Source organism: Octodon degus, unplaced genomic scaffold, assembly GCF_000260255.1.
Source record: "Octodon degus isolate 3935 unplaced genomic scaffold, OctDeg1.0 scaffold00142, whole genome shotgun sequence".
Lineage (NCBI taxonomy): Eukaryota > Metazoa > Chordata > Mammalia > Rodentia > Octodontidae > Octodon > Octodon degus.
Genome location: NW_004524718.1, coordinates 2,787,827 through 2,796,720, shown reverse-complemented (window position 1 = coordinate 2,796,720; position 8,894 = coordinate 2,787,827). Strand labels below are relative to the sequence as shown.

The 8,894-nt window shown below is 39.7% G+C and overlaps 1 pseudogene; it reads left to right on the top strand.

The window, feature by feature from the left end:
- Positions 1 to 4,305: 4,305 nt before the first annotated feature.
- Positions 4,306 to 4,783, top strand: LOC101568753 (annotated as a pseudogene).
- Positions 4,784 to 8,894: the final 4,111 nt, after the last annotated feature.

The window sequence follows — 8,894 nt, the reverse complement described above, 5'->3', positions numbered from 1 at the left end:
ATAAAAACGGAGGCTTGAAGAGTTATCACAAGTTTTGGCTGATCCTTCTGTGCTCCTGCTAACCTCAGTTGTGAGCATTTGGTTGTTGGCTAAGATAGTACTTGCTCATTCAGCTTGAGTCCTAGAACACTAGGACATGTGGAACAGACCTGGTAGTAATCTATAACGTTGGGTAGTAGAGTTACTGGTAAGCTACACAGGGTGAATTCTGCTTATCCCAATAAAACTAGAGTCAACTCAAATACCTATGCCTGAAAAGTAAGTAAATATCTTTGCAGATTTTTTTATATCACATTATGCAGTGAAATCTATTATATCAAAGAACACCGGATGACAATAATAATCACAGCTTACAGTGGACTATTCAGAGATATATTTAAATATTTCTATTTTTTTCAGGTGAGAGGGAGAGGAATGGTCTGAAATATATGATGGGAACCAAGCTTACTTGATTTCACTTACATGGCCAAGAGAACAAGAGATATGAGAAGAAAATCAGATTTTATATGAGGTGTTTCAAAGGACACAACATTCACAGAAGATCTCCATTTTGATTTTGATTTGAGCAAGAAGAGAAGGGACCATTTAGAGGAAAATTGAAAATTAGCCAACGGTTGTCCACAAGTTCTGCTGCAGAGTGGAACTTTTTTCATTTTAATCCTATTTTTATTTTCAGATCTTACTTTTCATTATCTAGTATGGGTCTAGTATCTCAGTAGGATGAATCCAGTCATCTCAGGATAAAAAATAAACTGAACTTATTATTCTCCATAAACATAGGTCTCCTGCAATACTTCATTTCTCTTGAGCTAGAGATAAGAGATACTTTTAATTTTTCTCTCTCATACAATGGATGACCAGGTCCTATCTGTTATCATTTCAAAATATTTTTCAGTTGGGTTACTGTCTTTCTTCCTCATAATTTTTGACCTTTTACTTACCTTAATCTTTGGATGATATATTGAAATAATTTTCTAAAGGTTTTCATATCTTTAGTATTATTTGCAATTAATTTAAAAAGAACATGGGATTCTGGAGTCAGATATTTCACAGTTTGCATATTGGTTTTGAGATTTACTATAGGGCAGCAAAAAAGAAAATTAAAGCTTTCTGAGTTTAAACTTTCCTTACCTGTCAAAATAAGACACAATAAAATCATTTGATTTATAAGATTGTTACTAGAGTTAAATGAAATAACACCTAGCTAATTCATGAGACTAAATGGTGTCCTACTTTTCTTTCTTCTACCCATTCTATAATGGGAACTGCATTGTGTGAAAAAAAGAATTTCAGACACTATGACTCTAGACTGGAAAGGAAATTTTTTGCTGCGACAGCAGAGGCCATCCATGAGATGGCCTCTCTATCTTTTAGCTTCTCTGGGGCACAAGGTGTGATACCCCCACTGGTGTTAAAGCCACATGGCTTAATTTCTAAGCAATGTGATATCCAGGAGATGAGTCAAGGCAGAAATTGCCGGCTCTCACAAAAATCCTAGTGTCCTTTTTTCTTTTGTGGACACTTGACTGGCTGGAGTCAGCATCTGCGATTTCTTTGCTTGATGCCCTTTCAGCTATCTGTTCTCACCCTCTGCAAGAAGATGGACCTAATGCTGGGCAGCAGAATGGACACAGCAGTGGCAAGCACCCATTTCAGGCCTGGCCCTTGCCTGACTTATACCCTACACTTTCTCCTCCTCATGTGAAGCCAGATGTGGGTACCTCAGTAGAAGACACTGAGCTTCTACGAATGGCAGAACCTTGAGATGATGGGAGTTTGGGTCCCTGGATGATTACACAAGGTAACACCCTCCCAGTATGCCTTAGAGTGTGATATAGGCAAGAAGAAGTTGTTTATGTGTGGTAATCAATTAGGGCTTAATTGTTAATTCTAACATAACAACAATTGTTTGTTGTTATTTTAACACAGAAACCTAAGAGAGGTTGCTGTTATGACAAAACCCAAAGAATAACCAGGTGCAACAGTACGAACCTTTATCTTGACCTGGACAACTCAGCAACTCAATGTCACCCCGCTTAATGAACAAATAAATAAAACCAGGGATAAAGCTCAGTGCAAAGTCTGTGATTCAATTCCACTGCCACAAAAGCAAAACAAAACCAAATTACCAAAACTGTGTTGTTGGCTTAATGGTTTGGGTATTAGCTGTAGTGAGCAGATGCAATAGTTTAACAGTTGATTTTCATGTTTTTAATGGTAAAATATTTGTTTCAAGTGTAGTTTGCACAAGTAGAAAGGCAGACCACTGGTTGCTACTGGATGAATTTTGGCAAGGAATTGTGTGAGAGAGAGAGGAGCTCGGGAAATAGTTGGCCTAGTTATTAGCCAAAAAGGGGACAGGAGGATTCTGGACGTCTTGCTAAGGTGGGAAAGCCAGTTGGCTCTGAACTTCAAAGGATAAGAGACATAAAGGATGAGCTATAAAAAGAGTTTGAACACAGAGTGTTCCATGAGACTTTTCAGGTGAAGACAGTTCCTTAGTCACACGGAAAAATCCAATTCAGGTGAGCTCCCTTAGGTCTGCTGTTCAAGTTGGCATCATTCTGCCATATCAAGCTGAGGGACAAGATTTGAGGAATGAGAAAATGCAGAAATAAAACTAGGTTTACAGGAGCACTCTGAGTATGGTGGCTGGCATATGAAGGTGACCAGAAGCCAATAAACGAGAAGCCTGACAACCTTTTGAGGAACTTCTGCTGCCAATGGAACCATGTCAAGGAAGAAAAATTGCCTTTGAGTGGCCAAACAGTTAAGCCAACTTTGGCGCTCTAAACCTATTCAGGAGTCAATGAGACATGAAAGTTGGCTTCACTAAAGGATAGCATTTTCCCCACTGGAGAATGACTCACCTAAGAAGTAAGTCAGGCACCCCTGGGGGTGAGAGAAAAGGAAGAATTGCTACCAGAGCCTAATTTGGAACCTCTCCCAACTGCAGGCAAAGAACTTCGTCTGCCATGTTGGCCCAAAACTTCAGCCTCACTAAAGCCACCTTCCCATTTATATAGATGTATGTGATCTGTGCTTTGGGGAAACATCAGAGCAAGCTTGTTTTATACACTGCTAGGAGTAGCATTTGTGCATGAAGCCTATGTACGTGTTGGGAGATTCCATACTTTTAGTTAAAGCAGAGTCTGGATGGGAATTTGGTCAACTCCTTCAGGCAAGTGGCAAAGAGGACAGCCACACTGGTCTCTAAGTGTTGAGTTTAAATGGCTTTTTCAAAGTCAAATGATGTCAAGTACTGGCTAGTTGCTGCCAAATTTCTTTTATTCAGCAAACAGCTAGTCATTACTTTCTAGCTTTTCAGATATCTAAGTTCTGTTTACAGAACTCTTGAGCCTGACCCCTCACTGGATTCTCTGTTGCTTTACCGAGGCCCCAGAGCAGTGCTGAAGAACACAGGGAAGCATGGTAGCTCCTGAGTCACAGCACACAGCACTTCCTCCTTCCACACCCTTATAAGGAAACATGAGCAAGAAGGAAACATTTATGGTGAACTGTGGAGGGTTCTAAAAGTGTTTTTTTTTTTTTTTTAATATATGTTCAGGTAGATTGTAGTCTCAGTTTCCTACAGAGCTAGCCATTACCATGACTGAGTTCTTCCAAGAGGCACATAAACAGGTGTGAAGAGCCGTCCAGGTCTAGCAGACATGATTCTGAGATAGGTTACCCCACCTGCCAAGTGGATTGGAAAGCAACCACCCTCAAGATATGACAGGGCTCATGATGGAAGGGGCCTCCCAGTCTCACCTTCCCATAGGAGCATCTGTTTTATGTAAGAAAGAGTCATCTGTTTTCATTTGTTTGCCTTTCTAAGAGCACTCACCAACTACTCCAAATAATAGATGGACTATATTTTTCTTGGCTTCCATATTATTCAGTCACCTTGGAATGCCCTTCTCTGACTTCTCTGCCTGAAACTCTTATTCAGCCTTCTATACTCATCTCAAATATATATATATATATATTTGTTCCTCGAATGCCTTCAGGGCACTTTTGGCCAGCGGGAGAGGTGTGAGGTTCGAACTCCAGCAACCTGAGGCTGACAGCTTTGTGGAAGCAGCCACTTAAAGGCCTGAGCTAGGGCCAGGCCCCCTACACTCATCTCAAATATTGACCAAGGACTCAGCCTTTTTTTTTTTTTTTTTCTCCAGGATAACAAACAATGTTTTTGGAAGGCCTTGACAAGGAGACACTAGAGCTGCCACCAGAGAAAAGCTGAGTTCCAAACAGCCCCAGCAAGAGGTCTGCCCACCCGCTCCCCTGTACCACACGCCATTCACAATGCAGCTTGCTTCCACAAAGTGGTATGATTAAAGGGACTGTGTCTTCATTGAATTTTGTGTTGAAGACAGTAAAGATGTTAATGTAAATTTTGAAAAATCCAAACTTACTTTCAGTTGTCTTGGAGGAAAAATTTTAAACATTTAAATGAAATTGATTCTTTTCATGGTATTGATCCAAGTGATTCCAAGCATAAAAGAACAGACAAATCAATTTTATGCTGTTTATGAAAAGGAAAATCTGGCCAGTCCTGGCCTACGTTAAAAAAAGAAAAGGCAAAGTTTAATGGGCTTACTGTGGATTTCAGTTGTTGGAAAGACTGGGAGGATGATTCTGATGAAGACATGTCTAATTTTGATCATTCTCTGAGATGATGCACAACATGGGTGGTGGTGAGGACGTAGATTTACCAGAAGTAGGTGGAGCAGATGATGATTCACAAGACGGTGATGATAAAAACATGCCAGAGCTGGAATAAGCAAATATCATCACCTGAATTTTGAAAAAGAAAATAACTCCACTGCAAGATTTCTTAACTGAGAGAATTCCTGGTTAATAGCTCTAAAGGTAGATGCTATATTTGCCTCCTCTGACCCATTTTTCCAAACTTTTTTTTAAGGCTTCCATAAGGATTGATGATGTACCATTGTAGGGGGCAATTTCAAGTCACCCACGGGATTATCCTTATGCATGAACATTTCCCAGACTTACATGAGCTATTGAGGTCAGAGACGATGCAACAGTTGTGATTGAAAAAAAAATTTCACTTAATTCTCTTTTACTTCATAACATAGTTACTGACTTGATAGGAAGTTCTCATGCAGGGAAAGCAACTAAATTTTAGATTTTAGACATGAACTCATGTTGGCTGGTGTATTACACTGATAACCTGTCATTCCTCTGCTGCATCTTTCAGGACTGTTGCATTAAAGTTTACTTTTCAAGAAACTTATTTTACATTATTGTGTGTAAGTGATCACTTGTCAGTGTTCCAGATGTATCTTAGCTAAAACTAGTGAATGCCCTTAACTTAGTTTTTTTTTTTTTTTTTGTTTTAAATTTTGTATTTAGTACAGGTTCTACAGGGTCTTACTGTGTGGATCAGACTTGTAGAGATTTTCCTGTTTTCAGCCTCCTAAGAGCTGGGATTACAGGCATGCCCCACCACGCCCAGTCTTAAGTGCCATCTCAGTGTGCCCTGGGGGTGGGGCTGGCTCGGCATGCCGAGGATCGAACCCAGCCACTGTGCTCTGCCTAAGCAGGTGCTTTAGTCTGCTGAGCTATCTGGCTGGCTCTTTTAGATGGTTTTTGAAGCCTATACTTTTGGTGTTATTTGGCCCTTAAGCTTTTACATCTCTTAGCATGGAGGATGAAGAAAGCTGTATTTTGTTGCTTGGGAGCCTGTAGATCTGTATTTGAACTGTCAGTGTGGTGAATGAATGAAAAGCTCAGTTTATGTTCATGACAGTGGGATTGTTTTAAATGTCTACATTCTTTCTAATAAAGTGTTGGAAGACTTAAAAAAAGATACTTTTATATTCTCACCTTTAAATTCTTCAGTCATAACCACCTATTTGTGTATCAGTCTTCTTTTCCTGACAGTTAAATCAGAGGAGGCAGAGGTTTGCTCTGCCTTTGCCTATTTCTACCATTCTTTGCATGGAATAGAGAAGACGTGGCTTCCAAATGAACCAAATCTTTCATGTCGAGACATATATTCTCAGTGTTCAAAGTTACTGAAATGTTTTATGAGCACACTGGCTGTATATTGAATAAGCATTAAACTAAAAATACATTTTAAAAGCAAACCTCATTAAAACAGATTTAGCTTTGGAACAAACAGAACACATTATCTGTCTGTTCCTGTCAGTTTCACTATATTAAAATCCTAGTAATGTCAAGGCTCTGATGGAAGGGAGGGAGGAGGCAGTCGTGGAGGTTATCTTCCCGCTCCCCTCAGGCTCAGAAGGGATTTTAGTGATTCCTGAGCTGATCCATTCGTTCTGCACCTGCCTGAGCATCTCATCTCCTCTCCACCAGAGCACAGGCTCAGGCTCCCTGTGCTCTGGCTGGGTGCGAGTGGCTGAGGCACTGCCCATCTAGTCTGCTCAGAGGTTTCTTAGCACTTTCCCCCCCTAATGTCTTCCCTTAGTAAACACAAATCTTTCTTTTATCCAATGAACCCAAATATGAAAGAAAATCATTTTGGTAAAAACCAATTATATTTGATTTCACATCCAATATCTACAAAAAAACTTATGCACAAAGCTTAGTTTTCATTAGGTCGGTTCATGCATGATTCATAATTTCCAAGTCTTTATTTATTTCAGCTCATTTTTTTTAAACACAGTGTTTTATTATGGAGTCCAGGCTAGTCTTGAACTTACTTATAGCCTCAAACTCGCAGCGATGCTCCTGCCTCAGCCTCTTGAGTGCTGAAATTACTCCTCACACCTGGGGAGTCTTCACTTTTAAAATCTATTGTAATAGTTAACAAAATTAAACATTAAGAAAGAAAATCAGATGTAATTGCGATGAATGAATTCTAGAGAGATTTTATTACAGTTCACTGTCTGGATGTAGTGGCATAATTTTAAAATAAATAGCTCTCTTTCTCTAGATGTCTTCAAATAAATAATTTCATCAGAACATTTTTTTATACATCAGAATTGGTTTCCACAAGCATTCCAGGCAGAGAATAATGTCATGAACTTCACAGTTAGGGTCCCAATATTTTATAATTCTCATTTTTTTGTTGGCATAGACAAAGCTTTTATGAAGTGATCTATTTTAGTCTAATTTTCAGTATCAGGACAAAAATTACATATGATATTTTGAAGATCAATAGCACAATAATTGTCTGGCAATATTTATACCAGTTTTCTTTTCATGAAACTGTCTCTTATAATAAGCTACTTCTGTACTTTATAGTTTTTATTAACATTTTACAGGACATAATTTCTCAAATTTCTGAATATATGTGGAAATATTGGCATGCTAAGCAAACATAGAATTAAAGCTGAGACGATAGCTGGGCCAAAACATTCTTGCTACAACAAACCATACAATGTAACACAAGAATGATAGTTTCCCAGGATATACTATTGACTTTGTCAGTGATTGAATATGTAGAGATTCAGGTTCACTGTGTGAAAGGCATTGTAATACCTGGTGTTAAAACCATCTGATGCTCATGAATAAGACCTTTTTACTTTGTTCTTTCTGCTCCTTCCTCTTTTTCAGATTATAAAGTGATTAGAAAGAATCACCATGGCTTTATCAGTCCCACAGTAAATCTTGCTTCTTGGGGCAAGCTGAAGGATAGCAACAGTAGTCAGAGTTTCTCATTATTATTTGAAATGCTAAGACAGTGGTAGAGAACCAGAAGCACTTGTCCTGCAGTGGGCCAGGTGTTATTATTGAAGGCTCTGAAAGGTCCCCCAGCACTGTGTTCAAGTGACGTAAGAATGGCGAGGACAGAAGTCATGGTTATACTTAGCATCCAGCATAAAACATACTATTTTTGGTTAAATGATCAATATACCTTGAGTAATAGCCTCTGTATTTTATTCTATGTATGCATGTATCTCTAGGAACAAGGGACAAGAAATATTATGAAGCTTCTGATAGGAGGCAACAGTCCAGACAGGAACAGATTACTATTAATTTCTATAATCTAATTTTCAATTCCACATTTCCAACTTAATTACTTCTACTAAAGTTTTCAAATATTTTCATGTGAGATCCTTGAATTGCAATATTTCTAAGTTTTTTCTTCCCAAATTTTCCCTTATCATTATGACAGGGAAAGTTAGAGCCACAGTTAGCAATTATTAGACCATACTTCCGAGCCTCTCCCCTGTGAATCTGGCATGCAATTTGTCTATAGTTTCTTAGCCAATATTATCATCCTTTTCTCAGGAGTGAAAACTATACTCCAGACTCTTTCTCCCTTGCTTATCCATCTTTCTGTACCAATCTCATCATTCCTAGATCTTTGTCTATCTCTCACATATCTATCTGTCAAGTTCCTTCTATTTTATTCTCATTGGTCAACAGTTTATTCAAGATCTTAGTAACTCTAGCCTAAAAGTAGCATTCTAACCAAATTTTCTATGTTTTGTCACTTCAGTGACTTTCCCTTCTCCCAAACTTGTCTTTTTGAGACACATTAGATCTTGTCATTATTCTGACTAAAAATTCTATTCTTTTTTGTGTACTATGGAAGGACTTTAACATGACATATGAGGTGTGGAGAGCTTCCTGCTAACCTGCGCCAGTGGGACCAGTCCCAGCCCAGGTGCAGCATGGGCCAGACCCTCTCCCACCCCTCGGGTCGCCCCTCACCACTCCGCCATACCTCCCAACCCCTCCCGCCGAGTAGGAATTTCTGCCGACTTCCGGGAACACCCAGACCCAGTCCTAGCCCAGGTCCTGTGAGTGTGTGGAGAGCTTCCTGCTAACCTGCGCCGGCGGGACCAATCCCAGCCCAGGCGCAGCGTGGGCCGCACCCTCTCCCACCTCCTCGGGCTGCCCGCTACCACTCCGCCGTACCTCCCCCACCCTCCGGCCCAGTAGGAATTTCTGCC